Below are 19,585 nucleotides of genomic sequence, written 5' to 3'. Positions count from 1 at the left end.
GATTGACAGATGCTTAACCTGGAAGTGAAGACGTCAAGTGTTGTGTTTACATGTGAGCAGCTTCCCATTTAATTTTAGTGATATTAAGTTAGTTTTGTTTTTTCATTGTATCTGTATTTATATTCTACTACTACTATGTCAGCTCAACTCATCGGATGGATTCTCTTCAATCGTGTTTATCTGAAGAAAGAAAGTCATATGCATCTGGGATGGCATGAGGGTGGGTAAAAGATGAGAGAATTATTATTTTTGGTTGGACTATCCCATTAACATTCATATGCTGTCGGTGTGTTAATCCAAGATCAGCGTAGACTTATAAGTAGTGATGGCCAAATGAAGCGTTTCGAAGCATTATTGCTTTCTGATACAATTGTGTCGAAAATGGTTCATTACTCGAAGCTTCTTTCATATAGAAATTGCAGCACCATCTCCCGGTAAAGTAAATGTAATGCAACAAAGCTGACAACCATAAAATGCAAGTAGGCTTAAATATTAACGCCCCGTTTATTACGTGTTTACCGAGGCGATCAAAGCTGAAACAGTGTTAGTGCTGTGAAACTCATTTATGTAGGTGAATTTTACAGATACTGATGAATTTCATGTGTTCACCTTGATAATAAAACATTAAGCATGATGTGTGTGTGTAATTATTTCTTTAGACAAGGACAGAAGATCAGACCAGCTTAAAAAAAGTTGGAAACCATCACAGAAATACTAATGGTTTCTATTAAAATACCAATAGGAACCATTGGCTTTTACCATTTAATTTAAACCACTACAGAATTCTTTTTTGTAGTGTGTTTGAGACATATTCCATTAGGATTTAATGCCCCCACCAATAGAACCTAACACATATCAGTAGAGACCCACAGAGACCACTATAATTCCCATTACAACCAATTTTTTTTTTTTTTTTTTTTTGCAGGGCAGTATGTGTGAAAGCTTTATCTTGTTTAGCTGTGGGAAGCAGAACTCTTAACTTGTTAACTGGTGGGACTGATATTTTTGTATGTTGAAAAGGATGTGCTTGTGTAACTACTTGTATAATGTAGCAGAGGGTTTTTGAAGTTTCTGTCTTTGATGCATATTTTTATGCAACAATGTTCATATGTTCTCTAATTAATAATAAAACAATGTGGCAGAGGGTGTGCTTTGGGTACATGCAGAAGGCTTAGACAAAGTGTTCATTAAATGGTATGGTTTTTATTCAGAAATATTATTTTCTTTGTCTTTGGTGAAAGGTGATATCTTTTTTTTTTAAACAATTTCACCAGCTTTAGAGACACCGACTACTGCAACCCACAGTGTTGCCATGGTTTAGCTTCACTTTTTTAAGAAATACAGCCGCTAGGTTTCAAACCTGTCAACACTGGATTGGGCTGTCAAAGCAGTCAGGTGGTTCACTACAGGAGTGAACCAGTGTGTTTGCTTCAGAAGTCATTTTCACGTGACGTAATGATACAAGCTCCGAAGCAGTGGTTCATTGCAAGGACCGTTCGAGTTTGAAGCAAGCTTCGGAGCGTCTGTGTCAGACGTAACATAACTACTTATAAGAATAAAGTGCAACCTCTTGTGTACTTGTGAACTTAGTTTGTTTTAATTTAGAGCTCCAAAGAAATTAAAATAGTTGCATTATGTCTGGTGTCTGAAGAATATGATCCCAGTCATTCAAAAGTGATGTGTCATGTGTCTGAAGAAAGTAAGATTTCTGTCTGATGGGGAGATCTCGCCTTTGGAGAAAACTGTTGATTTTATACTCGAAAAATGTAAGTATCACTCCTTAAAAATGAATATTACCCCAGAACAAATTGTATTGCTAGCCCACCCCAAAACTTACACACAATAATAATGATGTAGGATTATCCGTGAACTGTCCATTTCATTCACACAACCCAACACCGCATTCCACACTTCGGAAAGATTCCCCATCGAACCATTAGTAAGTCATAAAACACAGTCATGGTGCCGAAATGGCTAAAGGAGATGTCACCCCCCTTTCCCTTTTTGTGCCTGTCTAATCTCATACCAGCGATGCCAGGACAGCAGGAAAAGATTTCTCTTTGTTCCCCAAACTTATGACCAAATGGCCAAGAAACCCTGTGGTGACCCCAATGCATAAATCCACAGCCTTATCAGGAAACGAAGGATGCTAAGGCATTCCCATGGCCCAGAATCACCACAAACCTTAAACCAGGGGACACCTCCTTTCTGCAGCCGTAAATTCCAGAGACTTTTGTCTCCAAAACCAATAGACTGAAATTAACCCACTTGTGGTTTAATACAAACAACGGTCTCAAAATTGCTTCCAATAAGTGGAATTGATCACCAGTATTTACCTCACATATATCTTAAGTATCATGTATGTTTTATATAACCTGTGGAGTTCTTTCTGTGTGTTTAACCTTTTATTACAGCCTATTCGTAGGGTTTTCTACCTCAGTTATAGGAACTAATCACCAGAAGTTGCCTCATACATGTGTATCCTCTGTATTACATGCTTTATATTACCCAAGTTAATTTTGTGTGTTAAACACTTATCACAGCTAAATCCTTATTTACTTCCACCTCAACTATGGGAAATATATGTATTTTGGTACCTACTTGATGGGTAAATGATTTCTAGAATTTTGATATAAAGTAGATGTGTGTAGGATGCACCATATTTAAACTATTAAGTTGGCTTATTAAAGTGTTTAACTAAACTCTCAGAAGTTTGGGCACACATGATCACGTGGACATTACGCTAATTACATGCAAGAACCAGAGAACCGTAGCGTAGGAGAAGCGTAGGTCCCGCCCAAGACAATATCTGATTGGCTATCGCACTCGGAAGGACGGATCGGATGGACACGCTTATAACCCAATGGCAAGCAGCTATGCGTTGCTTTTTGCCTTGCTTTGTGCTGACCTTTCCATCGTCCAGCGTGTACGCTTACATACTCTTCAAACCACCAAGAGCTCATTCAAAACTCATCAACTCTTCCGTAAGATCCTTCGTTGAACTTCGTCAAAGAAAACCCTCTCAGAGTCGCTCCAGACTCAGAGGAAACTCCGTTGCATAGCAACCCGCAATCCAGGAAATCCCGCGAATGAAGCGCCACCCGGCAAAGCCAACCAACCACTCACCACCGAGTGCTGTCCCTCAGAACCACTGTCTATGCTCAGAACGCACCATCGACCGACTGCCAGCCAATCAGCGCCGAAGAGATTCCCTCTCCAGCAACTTCGTCACAGAAGGGAACGTACGCGCTCACAGGAGCATCCAAACGCAAGTACACACTCTCCTAATTCTGGCTGAACTGGTGCTGGTGCAAATCTTATTAAGAAAACGAACTAAGATTAAAGTGCTAGTAGATTGATTCTCTCAGGTTGCGTTCAAGAAATAGTGTCTAACGCTAGACATTTGGGACTCCATTCACCCTCCGTTAATAACATAACTTTTCTCTGTCACTGTTTGAATAAATGTTTGTGTGTTTTCGTTAGTTTAGTTTGTGGGTCAATGACGTGGCGTGTCAATTCTGGTGTCCCAAGCATATTCATAATATAAAAATGTATACATTTTTAAATGCACTTCATTAAGTGACTCAACTTCCCCCTCTTTAATTACTCATGTGAGAATTCATTATAAATAATTAATCTTTAAGGAACTATTGAGCTCAAAAGTCTCAAAATGTCATTCCGGGTAACTGTCCCGGCTTAAAATCTGAATACAAAAATACAATTTAAAAAAAAATATATAAATAAAAGTATTTAAAATCTACTTGGGCATAATTGTATTGATGTTTTCAATGATTCCTACAAATATAGTGATAATACTAAGCTTATTTACATTTTTATGACAGAACGACTTTTTTCCCCAAATTGTGATTTCTCTAATGTCAGTCCTGGATAACAGACATCAATGACCATTTTATACCATAATGCATTTTGGTATGTCATGTGACATAATATTGTATCAAAAAGAAGACCCTGAAGGAGCACTAGAACATGTGCAAAGGTCAGGAAGCGTCTCTTAAAATTTCGATATTTTGATATTTCGGTCACTGGTGCACTTTGTAGCAATATCATGTGACCTTTTGGATAACACTAATAAAACATTTATAATGATTTTATATTAAAAAACGATCTATTTGATCTAAAAGATTACCTTAAGTGATGATAGCTAAGTTGTAGTTTTCCATAGGTGGTTAAGTTAGTGCCTGATTATAAAGAAAAAATATTGGTTTTTGTCATTCCTGGATAACAACATGTCATTCTTGTATAACAAAAAACCTCTGTTAGCCAGGACATGTCATCCGTTATCCAGAATGACATATGCACAACAATCTAGTTTTTAATTAACATTAAAAACTTTTAGGCAAAGTTATTATTGTTATATTATTAACATTAACATTATTTACATAATTGTATGTTTTTTTGCCATATTTTAGCTGTCATTCATCTTGATTTCATATGATTCAATGAGTCACATGGGTCATTATCAATGAATTTAACTTTTTTAAATCATTAAAAACTTGTCAGTGTCTCTTACTTTGTTTCAAGTTTGAGTGTTGGAAAGGAAAAAATGATACTGAGGATGGTTTTTATGGTAATCCTGAAAAATACTGCAGAATGTCCTTCCGTCTAACAGTATGTCATTCCGGCTAACAATGACACAGGCCATTCATTTAACCCATATTTGTGTGTTAGATTACACAATTCTGTTTTTTGTTGAGTTAATGATAAAACAAGTCTTATTTACTTTATTGGAAAACATTTTTAAACATTTTCCAGCTTTTTTAAAAATTTGGTTCTGAATTTTGAGTTATCAGCAGCCAAAACTGAGCCCATGTCTATATGAAATCCCAAATTGATTAGCCTATATTAATTGTGATTAAAATGTAGTTTTACGAGCACTAGTTGTTTGTTGAGCTCCAATTATGGAGATCAGTACATTTGTATATGCCAACAATGGTAGAAATGTAATTCATTAAAAAATTCATTACGTTACCCAGGAATGACATTTTCATGGGGAAAAAGATCTGATTCACCAAAAAAAGTGGTTAATTACATTCTTGAAATGTGTACATGTCATTGCATTACATACACAACACTCTAATAAGTATAGAAAGTCCTAAAATTTGAATTTTTTTGGCAGTTTTATTTTTTTTCACATCTTAATCCTTATCCGTCATTCACCCTTGTGTGTATTAGAGTAGTTCAATAAAGTCTTGGTTGATTTTACATACAAGCGTATTGTGCTGTGTGCTACTGTGCTTACAAGTTACTTCCTTAAACTGTAGATTTTGTTCATCATCATCATCATCATCGGTCGGGTCCCCTGGTATGGAGCTCGACAATACGTTTCCACAATTCTCTATTCTTGGCGATGCTGATGATCACTTTTGTTTCCTCTTCCCTTTCGATAGGGGTGAGTGACTGACTGCTCTTCGCTGCGGGGAGAGCTATTTGATTTCGGACTTTTTGGCTTTTGTTGTACTCGTCGATGTAGCTTCGGATTTTGTGTCTGAGGGTTAGGCGAGGTGCTCCTCGCTTGTTCTTATCACTGACTTCTGAGTGATAGATGGCGTAGATGTGAGCTGGTTCATTTTCTTCCATGCGAAGACAGTGGCCTACGAACTCTAGCTGTCGCTTGCGGATGGTCGCGCTGACTGGATGTTGTTTAGTCAGTCTGTAGAGTTCCTCGTTTGTCATATGGGCGTCTGCTTGACTAATTCCCAGCATGGTTCGGTAGCACTTTCTCGCAAACACATCCAGTTCTTCCTCTAGAGCCTTTGTTAGAACCCATGTCTCGCAGCCATAAAGCAACACAGATAGACAAGTTACATTAAAGAGTCGAGTCCTGAATTCTATATTTGGCTTGGGTGGTGGAGCGGTGAGCAGCTTCTTTAACTTAGTAAAGACAACCCATGCAAGAGAGATACGATTTTTGACATCTTTCTCCGTCGATATGATGTAGGATCCAAGATACTTGAATTCGTCTACGATTTCAATATCCTTTCCGTTAATTAGTAGATGTTGTTCATTGTCGCTGGAAGCATTCATTTGGACTTGGACCGTCTTCTCCTCGTTTAATTCTAGTCCGACTGCACCAGCTTTTTGTTGTAGCTGGGTGAGCTGTTGTTGTGCCCTGCTGAGATCATTTTCCAGGAGTGAAATATCGTCGGCAAATGCTAAATCGTTAAGCTTGCGTTCGGTTCTAGATTCTTTGGCTATTACTGTACCACGTTGCGGTCTCGTATTACTCCTGGGCGGAGGACCTTTATGTGTAAGGTATCCAAAGCTTCCAGCAGATTGCCTGGAGACGTAGTCTATTACTATGATGAATAGTAACGGAGCTAGAACATCGCCTTGTAATACTCCAGTTGTGACAGCGAAAGGCTCTGATAGCTGGCCCTCCAAATACACCTGGCTCGTCGATTCGTCGTACAAGACTCGGATAGCATCAACGATCTTTTGTGGGATGCCGTAGTGTCGCAGGATTGCGAACATCATAGGCCTATCTATCGAGTCAAATGCCTTCTTGAAATCGATGAAAGTGATGTATAAGGGTAGTAATTGTGCTCTTGCTCCTTCGATGACTCTTCGCAGGATGTGGATCTGCTGTGTGCAGCTGCGCCCGCTCCTGAAGCCTGCCTGATTGTTTCTAAGCAGCTTGTCGATGGGATTCTGGATGCGGTTGAGGAGAATGCGATTATACGTTTTTGCTGCGATGGATGTCAAGCTGATTCCTCTGAAGTTTTTCATCAGCTGCAGGTTGCCCTTCTTTGGCAGTGGGATGATCAGGCTCGACGTCCATTGTTTTGGTGCATAGCAATGCTTAAAAACAAGCTTGCAGAGTTTGTGCAATTCATTTACTATGAATTTGCCGCCGTCTTTCAGGACTTCTGCCGTCATTGCATAATCGGGTCCTGGTGACTTGTTCCGCTTAAGCTGTTTGATCGCTTTCACCACTTCCTCTCGCGTTGGAATCGTTATTGAAATAGCGATGTCTGGGCTTGGTTCTGGAAAGTTGACTGTTTCCACCTTCGCACTCTTGTTGTTGAAGAGTTTGCAGAAGTACTTGCCCCAATCGCTGATGAGCTCGGTCTTCGAGTTTGGTTGAGAGCCATCGAGCATTTGGACTTTGCTTGCAGCAGCATTTTGCGGCTTATCTGAGATTTTATCGATTAGAGTCCACATTTTGCGATGCTCGTGTTTTTGGTTGGCCAGTTCGAGAGCTTCTAGTTGAGTGTTAAAATATGCCTCTTTGTCAGTTTCGAAAGCTGTCTTGACACTCGACTGCTTGTTTCTCCACTGATCTCTCTTTTCTCTCGTTTGATTTCGCTTGAAATCGCCCTTCGCCACTTCTTCTTCTGCGATGAGCTGCAACGTTGAACTGCTGACCCAGCTCGGCTGTTTTGACTTTGGTCTTTTGCTCAGGACCTTTTCACTCGTTTCTACCAGCGCAGTGTTGAGTGCGTCTGCTCTTTGCTGTATTAGGCACTGGGCGTTTTCGGTTTGACTCGACTCGTCAAAAAGAGCGGCGAATTGATTGCTGAGTTCCAGGTCAAAGTTTGCTTGGATATTCACATCTTTCAGCTTATCGTTCTGAAAGGTGCACCTGGCGATGGATGGGCTTCTTGTTGTTCTCAGCGCCAGTTTGAATTTGGCGCTCACCATTGAGCACCATTGGTCTAATTGAGCAAAGTCTCCTTTTGGGCTCTTATATGTGCGCAGTCTCGTCAGTCGATTTCGGAACCAAGAGTTCGCTGGGCGCAGGCTTAAAAACTCGCACATGCTGATTAGCCTTCGACCATTGTTGTTCGAGATTGCGTGGTAGCTGAAGTTGCCTACCACTCTAGGATTGGTGTCGTGACTGTCCTTACCAATTCTTGCGTTCAAGTCACCGGCAAGAATGGTGACCGTGTGTGGTGGGATTGACTTTATCAGCTCATTGAGATCGTCGTAGAACGTGTCTTTTGCTGAAGAATCTGATGTCTCTGTCGGGGCGTATGCAGACACAAAGCATATTTTAGGATTGCCTTCTAAATGAATGGCAATTATACGCTCTGATTTAGTGATGACGGAGATGATAGACTGAGTGATTCTAGTGTTGTATAGCAGGGCTGATCCGTGGCTTTCCGATGAATCTGTATGTGCCATCGTCCAGCTGCTGTATTTCTTGTAGCCCACCGAGTCGGGTGTTCGGAGTCGGTGCTCTTGAAGTGCTACAAGGTCAATGTGATGTTTCTCGCAGCCGGTTATGATTCGCTCAACTTTGTGCGTGATGAGCTCACCTGTTTCGCTGCAGATGGTGTCATTTAGGGTTCTAACGTTGTAAGTAGCAACGTTGAGCTGCTTGATGTTGCCTACATTTTAGAGTAGATTTTGTTACCTTGCTCATAATCAGTGATCATAATTTTATGATATTATTACCGTAGGCCACGGGATAATATTCTGTCCAGAATCGATAAAATACCCTAATCTCAACTTTTCGGTGGACGAATAGTTGATAAAGTGTTAAATATTAATTCTGAATAATTTGCATATTAATTCGGTTCTTATTCACTGTAATTCAATCCCCTTTGAGTTATATTGATCCTTAATTCCCTTATTAATCTTACAATGATAAATGCTGACCAATACTTAATTATATTACCTTTGTTTTACTGAAAATGATATAATTTAATAAAACAAGCTAAATGTAATTTGTTTTGTCATATGACATAGCTATGCATGAATACACACTAGATAAATGCAGTGAACACATTACAATTTTCAGTCAAGCAATGAATTAATGCATAAATTAATTCAATAATTATTTTACTGACAACAATAAGAAACATGAATAAATTTGTAAAAGAACAAATAAAAGTAACCATCAATAAACAAATGCATATACAAGTCAACAACACATGAAACTTTATTCAAACTACAATCATGTATTTACAGGCGGTGAACCCCACATCCTACTGCCATCTCACTGTTCCCATTCTGTGGCTTTATTCTGATGAAGCAGTTGACTGCCACGTGCCTTCGTGCCGGAGGTTGTTGCGGGCCGGTGGAGTGATGGAGGGTCTCATCCATGGCACCATTTCCAGGATTCAGCTCTGGGCTCACACCAGTATGCTGACATTTCAGGTCCTACATAAATACACAAACATAATACAAAAGCAGTCATTTTAACAGCACAGTGTCATTTGATTTCAGTATTAGAAATTATATTACTTTATATTTTAGTAAGATCCCTAAAATCCCCCCACGAATGCAGCCAATCATCTTTCCTTGCAGGCCCAGCTCCACCCCAAAAGCTGTGCAGCAAATGCACAGAAATCAAGAATCAGAAAAGTGCTGTAATAACTCTTTTTGAAATGACAATAATTAAAATAAACTACAACTTAATAAAATAGATTTTGTTTTTTATTTCTGTAGTATACTCACTCAAAGCCTTCTTCATCAGCCACACTCCACTGGATAAACACACTTTGTGCTCATCTGTCCCTGCAACATCCAGACAAGATTCACGTTACCTCTGTGATTTATGTGCTCAACACTACATTTACATGTTGAGGTTGTTGCTGACATGTTAACTTACTTTTTATCCAACATAAATGTTCCTCAATTTATCAACAGTACAAATGGACAAATAAAATATATAACTTATGTTTAGTTAGTAGTTACTGTGGTACCTGCCATGCAGTATACCTTATTTCAAGTTTGACTACGCCACCCCCTGATGATGGGCAGGGGGAACCCCAACTCTTCCTGTGACTGTAGTGTGGCTAATACATTTATCCCCGCAAAGGGACAGTCAACAAGAGAAAGAAATGTAAATGTATTCCAAAATTTATTACATTAGTACAAAAAGACGTAGAAAAGTTATTTAAAACGAATCTTAAAAAACACTGTGGTAAATGACTGGTGGATTTTCCTCAATCTAGGAAGGTCGGATCAGCCAATGCAAAACCCCTGCTCAGGAGGCCCCTGGAGAGACAGAAACAGGAGACAGCAACCCAACACCAGTCGAAGCATGCAACACAACAAGCACTACACACTTAAGATCTTTATATACCACTACAAAATATCACACCGTGTTGTAGTTATAAGTACACACCAATACAGTGTCTCTCCCAGTATGGTCCCCTGAAGAGAAGGGGCAAAGCATCAGTGTGGATCCGGCCTTGTACAAGGATAACCTACGCAGAAGACATAGTTAGAGAGCATAAATGGCAACACTTAGTCAAAATAAGAAATACTATGAATGTAGCACATGAGTGGCAAAATTATGGATAACCAAACAAAACAAAAACAATCAAACAACAGGAAACAGTAAAGAAATGCCTATTAATTACAGGAAAACAGTGGCTGGCCTGGTCCTTTTCAGTATGATCAACTGTCCCACAGCGCATTAACACATGCAGAGAAAAAGGTGAACGTTCCGTTGCAGTGCAGTTCAGCAGCTCGAGACACACTGGGGTGATTACATAAATGTTAAAACTCCATTCAGCAGCCTGTGTCCTCCGTGAAGAGTAGACACGCGCTTCTAGAATTACCCTGCATGAAAAGGGGCCCAACTCACACAACAGTGTCTAGCATCCACACGAAAAGAGTCTGCCTTGCAGCCAGCAAACATTTATCACTTCCTGATTAGTCATGTGACCTTACAACCGATCACATGATTGATTGAGTAAATATGATGCAGCTGTGTTGTATGCCTGCCTAAGTAGATCCCCACATTACTTTATAGATTTTTTTATTTACCTTCCTTAGGCCGGGTTCACACCAAGCGGCAACATTCTAATCTGAAAAATGAAGCCTACCCGGAAGTGCGAAAAACTGCAATACATCGAAAATCCGCTAGGGGAAGGTCCCAAAAGGGAGCAAATGTCCATACACCCCCATGTTAAAATGTCCGTTTTCACAGCATAAATTCATGTTTTTACAGGTTGGTCCCATGGACTTTTATTGTATTTTTCGATAGGTTCCGAGTGCCTGACAACTGTGAGGGGGGTGAATTTTTTTCTAACTCGTTAGTTTAGATCGTATTTAGATATAAAATGTATGACAAATAAGGGCGCGATTGACAGCTTGATTGACAGCTGACAACGAGCATAGGCTGCGCCGAGTGGAATTCCTGAAATTTGACGTCTCGGCCATGATCTGACACAACACATCATACCTGTAAGTTATCCTTTCTGAACATTTGTATTGAAATATGGCGCCGCCCATACCCCCCATAAACGGCCTCAAAACCGTTCTTCAGAAGTCTATGGGTGACGTCACAGACGCTTTGTCCATATTTTTTACAGTCTATGGTTCACACCGGACGCAGAAGCGGCACGGAACGGAGGCCGCTTCCTTTCGGCGCCCATGTTAACCTATGGTGTCGTTCACAGCCGGCCCTCGCCGTGAAGCGCCAGTTTCGGCGTCTGGTGTGAACCAGGCGTTATAGTTCATTTATCTAATGTAAACAGTGTTGACAACAGTGATTTCTCTTACATAATAGCACACATTCATCACTCAGATGTTTATTTCATGTTGTGATGTGCTCATCTGCGATACTTATAGAAGATTTTCCTGTCAGATATAGATGTGGTGATGTAATCAGCCATCATGGGGTCAATTGCCAAATATGAGCTGTGTCCCAATGTGAAGGCTACATCCTTCGAAGGACTGAAGACTTCAAGGATGCAGCCTTTGCGTCTTCCGAAGGACGCACCATGTAGCCTTCATAGGATTTCCTAATTGCGCAACCAGGTGTTTCTGATCACCGCTCCTCAACGGTGCGAGAGGACAGCTGCCATCCTGATAATTCATTTGATATAGCCTAATTGAGTAAACAGCTATGGAGCTAGAATTGGCTATTGTCATTTTTATGTTTTATATTTTATATTTTACTGGAGGACATGGTGAGGATGTTTCAGCCCCGGCGCTGCCAGGTCATGTATTTTTGGTTTAGCCCTGTTTGAATATAAAACCCAATTGAATATAAAAAAGTCTAGTATTTCTCGCGCTCGTCATCGGCAGCTGTCACGGTTGCCAGGCGACAAGAACAGTCCTCCGTAGGCTAGAGCGGTCCGAGCGCTTCAGATGCGTCCTTTGATATGGGACATATCAAACTTATATGAGACTTTAATTTTCAAACTGATATGGGACTTTAATTTTCGGAACTGCATATTTCATTAAATAGTCACTTACAAATGTGAAGTAACCTACTGAAGTAGGCTACCTTTTTTCCCCTCACATATGATTTTACATTAAACTACACAAAAGTATATAATGTAACAACCTTGAAAATATTCATAAGTAAAATGCAGGAGTAGCATAATATAAATACAAACTATAATAAAAACCCTGACAAGGAGTTTTTTCCCCTGCAGAATACATACCTCTACTCTTGATACTAAAAACTTGTTATTAAAAGTACTTTTTTCAGATTTTACTCAATTTTTCAGAATTTTTTTTCCAGAAATTACTCTTTTTGAAAGTCTAATTATTATTCTAATAATAGTCTACATCATTTTTTTTTCTTATTTTATGTACTGTAAATGTTTGTTGATTTTGATGTGTTTAACGTATGTTGTTAATAGTTGGAAAACGTCATTTAATGTAGCCCGTGGAACAAATGATTTTCATTGACCAATTTTATTTGGAAAAAAAAGGTATACAAGAGTTTGTTTCATGTAGAAATTATGACAATAATAAACAATGTCCAGAACAATTCATTCTCTTTTATTACACATTTAAAGTTGCATAAAAATAATGTACAGATTTTCTTTCCTTTTAAAAAATAGTGAATAAAGTTAAAGAATATGTAGAAAAAAAAATATATTTTTCAATCATTTTCTCAAGAAGAGAAAACAGCCTGTCCATCCTCTCCCTACTCTCCTCGCCTCTGCCTTGGTGCTGGTGCTGCTGGTGCTGGCTCCTCCTCACCATGGGCCCTGAGGACAAACCAGGGCCAAGTTTCAGCAGTGGGTTTCCCACTCACACCCTCACCTGTCCCAGGACACTTGCAATCCTAAGGGCAGAGCAAATTAACCATGGCTTGTTAACAACAACAGCACAATACATTGCAGACAAACTTTGTATTTTTTTTTCTCCTGAATTGCTCTAAAAAAGCTTAACACAGGGGTGCAATCTTAAGTGCATTCTTAACACTGCAAAATATGACACATCAAGACATGCATACAAACTACTTAAGAAATCATATTTCTATATACTCAAATGTGGTTAAAACCACATAGCTTTCATGACAGCACTACAAAAACACATACAAGTGAAACCCCATTGCCTTATCAACTGCTTTTCTTATTGTTGTGGGCTTACTTCTTTAGCATATTTCTTTTAGCCTAATACACAAGTGAGATAGACTAGTGCAAATATTACAAATAGGTCGTTAAACTAATATTAGCACAAGTTTTGCCTCAAACTACCTGGCAAATGAAGCCACGCAATGGTGACGAAGGAGTTAAGATGAAGTTTCTAATAAACTTTAACTCGGTTTCGCAAGCCATTTAAATAAATTAAAACATAATACTTACATTTAAATGTGAATTTGCTGTCCACCACCGATCTGCAGTCTCGGCCGCCTTTAAAAATAAATAAATGCTGTCGTCAACGGCGCGCAATGACTTATGGAGTAGAATAGAGTAGGATAGGCCGCTAAGTGTTCATTTATGTATCCTTCCTTTCACGGGGAAACGAAGGACCATAGACAGTATATAAACTGGACACGGAGGATTCAAGATGGCGGAATGAGAGGTCTAACTTTTGCGGGCTCTGTATATTAGTTGTTATTTAGTTCCCAGATTTTGACATTCAAAGATGCAGCAATCATAATTTTCATCGGAAGTATTGTTTTTTTACTTTTGGAGTAATTATCACTCGCACTGAAGGTTTTTTTTAGTTTTGTGAAGATGGCTGATCACAACTATAATCTGTTAGCCCTACACGAGGCTTGCGACGAGAGTGATTTAGAAGGCATGGATGTAGCCAGCTCAAAATCTACCAATCCTACTCACACGCCGATTGATAGCCCGCTCCCGAAAAGGTTGAGATCCGTGGAAGAAGGTGAAACTAGTATGGCTATTCTCAGTGCCTTACAACTGTTAACCAAAAAAGTGGATGAGCAGACCGAGCTGTTGAAAGGCTTTGATAAGCGTATTGAAGTTAACAAGGGCGCCATCTCTGAGAACAAGGTAGAAATCTCCGTGCTGCAGAAGAAAGTCGCTGAATTACAGTTAGTGAACAGCTCTCTCAAGAAAGCCCACGAGGAACAAGCTCGCTACAAACGAAGATGGAATCTGAGAATGATTGGTCTGCAAGAAAAAGACGGAGAGGATGCAAGAGAATTGGTGATTGGGATTTTAACCAGAGTGGTTCCGCTTTCTGTTGATCGGCTGCGAGACACGGTGGATGTTGTTCACCGTTTGGGGATCAAGAGAAGTGATGGCACGCCAAGGCCCATCATCATTCAGTTCGGAATGAGGAATGTACGTGATGATGTGTGGAGAAAGTCCAAGGACGCGAGAGTATGCAAAGATATGCATATTCGGTTCAAGGAGGACTTTTCCAAAGAAGACAGGGAAGCTCGGGCAAAGTTATGGCCGTTGGTTCAAGAGGCTCGGAAGAGGGGGAAGCGAGCGTTCCTTAAAGAAGGTTACGCTTTGATTGATAACCGGCGTGTGGACCCTGAATGACTGATTTAATGCCTTGTAGTCTAAGGTAATGTTTGACTTAATGACAATAGTGCTTTTTTGGTTGTTGCATCTTCTTTGTTGCTGAGAATTTAAAGGAACATATTCTTCTCGTTCCTGCACATCGTCCTTATTGTTTGGTTTATTGAGACACATTCGATTTAATGGTGTTATCATTTCTTTCTTTAAATTGTAGGGGGCTAAAAGATAATTTAAAACGTAAGGCTATTTTTCTTTATTGCAAGGAGCAAAAGACGAATTGTGTTTTTTTACAGGAGACTCACTCTCAGGAAGTTGATGTTAAATTTTGGAAGAATCAATGGGGGGATTCAGTTTTTTTTAGTCATGGTACATCCCATTCTGCAGGTGTCATGGTTCTGTTTAATAGGCTGCCTTGTAATGTTTTATGCCACCTAAGTGATTCAAAGGGTCATTGGCTTATGGTAGTAATTGAACAAGGAGGTATTAATTTTATTTTGCTGTGTATTTATGGATATAACCAAAAAACGCTGAATAGAGAATTGCTTGTTTTTCTTAAGGAGTCTGTCAAAAAATGGAGAATCACCTATGCTGTTGATAGAATTATTTTGGGAGGGGATTTTAATTTGGTTCATGATCTTTGGTTAGATCGTTCTCCTCCAAAAGCAAATTGTCATTGTTATGAGGAAGTTATTTCAGATTTGATTTCAGAATTACACTTAACAGATTATTGGAGATGGAGAAATCCTCACAAATCACAATTTACATGGTTCAGTTCTTCTAATAAGGCCCAATGCTCAAGACTTGACTACTGGTTGATATCTAATAATCTAATTAACAACGTATCGAAATGTGACATTTCAGTTTCTCCCTTAACCGATCATTGTGCAGTTTTGTTATCCTTTTCTTTCCTTAAATCAGGTTGTGAGCGCAGTGTCATTTGGAAGTTTAATGACAGTCTTCTTGAAAATGAGGGTTTTTGTGAAAAGGTTAAAGAAGCTTTAAAAGATGTTAATGCAATGGAAACGTCACCCCTAAGTAAATGGGAATGGTTTAAATTTAATGTTAGAGGATTAGCTATAGAGATTGGTAAACAAATTAGCAAATTTAAAAGTATGAAACGGCTTGAATTGATAAATGAAATGCACAAATTTGGCAACAAAACTGATTTAACTATAGATGAACAGATTCAGTTAAATAATTTACAAGCGAAATTTGACAATTTATACTTGGAGAAGGCCAAGGGAGCCTTCATTCGCTCTCGAGCCAGATGGTTAGAAGAAGGGGAAAAAAATTCTTCGTATTTTTTTAATTTGGAGAAACAAAGACAAACTAAAAAGAAGATTCAGAAATTGTCAATCAATGGCTTAATTATTGAAGATGATGATCAGATTAACGAAGAAATTAGAACTTTTTATTGCAATTTGTATAATTCTAAATTCTCCGGTATTGAGTCTTCAATATTTTTCACAAAGATAAAAGAACTAAGAAAAGAGGAAATAGAACAGGATTTCAAATCATTTTTGGACGAGCCCCTTAAAATAGAAGAACTCGACAATGCTATTTTTATAATGTCAAAGGGTAAATCTCCAGGCTTAGATGGTTTATCGGTGGCATTTTATCAACACTTTTGGACAGACATAAGACTTTTGCTTTATAATGCTTTTTTAGAATGTATTTCTAGTGGCAACCTTTCACCTTCAATGAAAAGAGGCATCATTACATTAATCCCTAAACCCAATAAAGATCATTTGCTGTTGGACAACTGGAGACCCATAACTCTGTTATGTAATGACTACAAACTATTAGCTCATGTTTATTCGAGAAGGCTGGATAAAGGTTTGGCAAGAATTATTGATGAATGTCAATCTGCCTTTATAAAAGGTAGAAATATTCATAATCATACTAGATTAATACTGGATATTTTAGACTACAGTGACTTTATTAACACAGACAGTTATATTATGTTTTTGGACTTTTTTAAGGCATTTGACACTATTGAACATCCCTTCCTTATAGAATCTTTACGTTTTCTTGGTTTTGGAGAGGAATTTTGTAGCATTATCAAAATGTTTTACACTGATATTAGTAGCTATGTCTCATTAAATTCTGGTATGACTCCTAGTTTTATAGTGTCAAGAGGGATAAGACAAGGTTGCCCCATTTCTCCAAAACTTTTCATTTTGACTACTCAGTTATTAACATTGCTAATTAATAATTCACATGATTTACAAGGTATTATTATATTTGATAAAGAGTTTAGGTTAAGCCAATTTGCTGATGATACATCTATTTTTTTAAAAGACAAATCTATGGTTGAAAAAACAATTAATATTATTCAAACCTTCTCCAAAGCATCTGGCTTAACTCTCAATTTAAATAAATGTGAATTACTTCCAGTTCATACGAGTGTGGATTCTACCATTAGTAATATTAAAGTTGTTCAAGAAGTAAAATATTTAGGAATCACAATATCTAAAAATCCAATTAGAAGACAAGATGTAAATATTGGCAATCGAATCATTGACACGGAAAAGTCTTTAAGTCATTGGTTAACCAGAGATTTAACAGTATTTGGTAGAGTTCTTCTGTCTAAAGCTGAAGGTATATCCAAATTATCTTATCCTTGTCACTCTCTTTATGTCTCCTCCAGCAATATTAGTAAAGCCAACTCTGTTTTATTCCATTTTTTGTGGAGAAACAAAACCCACTATATTAAGAGATCTCAACTAGTCAGGGATTATAATGAAGGTGGAATTAAGGCCATTGACTTTGAGGCACTAGTAGGTGTGTTTAGGATTAAGTGGATTAAAGAGTTTCTTTCTCAACCAAATTCAATGTGGTTCCACATTCCCAGAAGGTTGTTCAATAAGTTAGGTGGCCTGGAATTTCTTTTAAGGTGTGATTTTGAAGTTAATAAAATCCCTCTTAGAATGTCTAATTTCCATAAACAAATCCTTCTTTTTTTGGAAAATGATATTTACACACAATTTTACTCCCCATAGATCCACACTCTGGAATAATAGGGTCATTTTAATAAATAAAAAATCATTATTTAAGAGGAATTGGTTTGAGAAGGGCATTTTATTTGTGACTGATATCCTTGATTGCAGTTGTAATTTCCTTAGTTTTGAGAGTTTCAAAGAGAAATATGACGTGGCTTGTACAACAAGAGAATTTGACAAAATCTGTAAAGCCGTTCCTCTTCCCCTTTTACAATTAATTTGTGGTACTTTAAAATATTACAGTAGCGAGCCTTCTCTTCCGGCCCTACTGATTAGTGGTCTAGATTTAGTTGATAAGAAATGTAGTAACAAGGTAATTGGTTTGGTGTTAAAATCCAAAATATATACAGATTTTAACAAACCACTGCCGGTTCCTGAATTTTTATCGCAGTCCACTATGATAAAGGCTGTCTCAAAATTTATTAGATGGCCTGTTTCTCCCAAAGTTAAAGAAACTCATTTCAAAATAATACGTAATATTTATCCAGTTGCTGAATTTCTTAAAAAGCGATTTAAATTCGTGGTGGACGCTTGTGTCTTTTGTGGAAATTTCGAGGAAACAGTGGAGCATTTATTTGTCCTTTGTCCGGTTACCAAAGAGTTTTGGAAAGATATAAAGGATTGGTTGTCTCTAAAAATAGATGGTGTTCCTTTGCTTGATACTGTTGAAATTCTGTATTTTGTGGATAATTTGGATCTGTCCGTATCGGACCTAATTAATGTGATCATTCTTCTGTGTAAATATCATATTCACTGCAGTAAATGGAAAAATTCTAAGCCGTCATTTAATTGTTTCATCAATGATTTCAAACTTTATTTTTCATCTCTCCAGAAAATTAAAATGTACAAGTCAGCCAAAAAAATACTTTGTGACATAACAGAATTTTTACTGTTTTGAGTGATGTACTGCTCCTTTGTTTGGCTGGTTTCGGTCCTTTTCTGAATATGCCCTACTGTAATCGTTTGTATTGTTTTGTTTTTTGTTCCTCTGCTAGAGTATGTATCTTGTTGTTGTGTGGTTCAATAATAAAAAAAAATAAAAAAATAAAAAAAATAAAAAGAAATTGTATTTTGCATTCAAACGAAAAAAAAAAAAAAAAAAAAAAAAAAAATATATAAACTGGACACAGCGACCCCATAGGTTTCAACGGAGAAAAGTGAAGCAAATTAGAAGCACTCATTTCCTGATTGCCGAGCGAACTGCGCAGACTCAAACTGAGCTTGACGACGTGGATGTGACGTGAGCAGCCTGTCTGACAGTTGTAAGTCTTCTAGGAGCTGTGCCAAGAGAAATCTGAATCATTCCCTTCCGAAACTTGCAGAGACGGAGAGTGGGAGTAGGAGCTGTCCATGAGCTAGGAGCAGGAGCAACTTTATGACTCTCTATGGGCTTCTCCCTTGACTTTATCAGACTTTATACCTCCACGTCCCCCGATTGACTGCGAGCTTCTCCTCCTGTCTCTACGGTAATTTCCAGAGAGTCGCGTGGTTATGACGCAATCGTTAGCCTGTTTTACAAAAACTGCTTCTACGTGGCCATAACGTAAGATACAAGGTAATGGAGCATTTTATACATTGTCGTGTTTCTTTAGAAATAAATAATGGACAAATGGAGTCTTTAAACGCCTCAGATGTAAAGTTATTCGCTGTCAAAGTGACGCCAAAATGAATGGGAGTCAATGGGATGCTAACAGCAGGTGAAGGCTTGTTAGCCAATGGCCGTTACACCTCGGGTGTGCATTATTTTTCTAATAATTCAACGGCCTGAAGTCAATTATTCCGCTTATACTACAGTTACCACACCTCGAAACATTTGTTCAGATTTTGTATTTCAAGACGTTTGTAAAGTTTTTGTCATTAAAACGCTCTTGTATGTAGGACTAATTTCTTACGCATCTAATCCCATGCCTCCGTTGCTAA

General features: G+C 38.3%; 1 long non-coding RNA gene across 1 annotated transcript; it reads right to left on the bottom strand.

Moving 5' to 3' along the window:
- Nucleotides 1-12,805: 12,805 nt before the first annotated feature.
- LOC309486704 lies at nt 12,806-13,571 on the bottom strand. Its single transcript, XR_014201653.1, has 2 exons — nt 13,527-13,571; nt 12,806-13,003 (listed from the first exon to the last, which is right to left on the bottom strand). It is a non-coding gene; the product is annotated as an uncharacterized lncRNA (long non-coding RNA).
- Between the last annotated feature and the right edge of the window lie 6,014 nt (nt 13,572-19,585).

The sequence above is a fragment of the Leuciscus leuciscus genome (assembly GCF_965113295.1).
Source record: "Leuciscus leuciscus genome assembly, chromosome: 2".
Taxonomy (NCBI): domain Eukaryota; kingdom Metazoa; phylum Chordata; class Actinopteri; order Cypriniformes; family Leuciscidae; genus Leuciscus; species Leuciscus leuciscus.
The sequence above is the reverse complement of the archived record's forward strand: the minus strand, read 5'-3'. Positions and strand labels throughout refer to the sequence as shown.